The following is a 559-nucleotide window of genomic DNA, read 5'->3' as shown; positions in this document are numbered from 1 at the left end:
GCGAATGATATAAATTGAGAGATCTTATCTTTCACCTTGCACAAAAGTCAACTCCAAATGGATAAAAGACCTTAATCTGAAACTGGAAACTCTAAAACTATTAGAAGAAAATATTGGCAGTAATCTACAAGATATAGGTGTAGGAAAGGATTTTCTAAATTGGACAGAAGTTGCTCAGGAATTAAGGTCGGCAATCAATAAGTCAGACCTTATTAAACTAAAAAGCTTCTGTACAGCAAAAGAAACAACCAAAAAAGTGAAGAGAAAACCAACAGAATGGGAAAAAAATCTTCACCAGTGACACATCTGACAGAGGTTTAACACCCAAAACATACAAAGAACTCAAAAAACAAAGAAGCGTGAAAGAAAATAACCCAATGAAAAGGTGGGCTAAAGATCTAAACAGAGAATTCTCAAAGGAAGAAATCAAGATGGGTAAGAAACATCTTAAAAGTGTTCAATGTTGTTAGTAATTAGGGAAATGCAAATTAAAACCACCCTAAGATTTCACCTTACCCTAATCAGATTGGCTAGGATCAACAGAACAAATGATACTAAA

Source organism: Nannospalax galili, unplaced genomic scaffold (genome assembly GCF_000622305.1).
Source record: "Nannospalax galili isolate Female #2095 unplaced genomic scaffold, S.galili_v1.0 scaffold765, whole genome shotgun sequence".
NCBI lineage: Eukaryota > Metazoa > Chordata > Mammalia > Rodentia > Spalacidae > Nannospalax > Nannospalax galili.
This window is presented reverse-complemented; position numbering follows the sequence as displayed.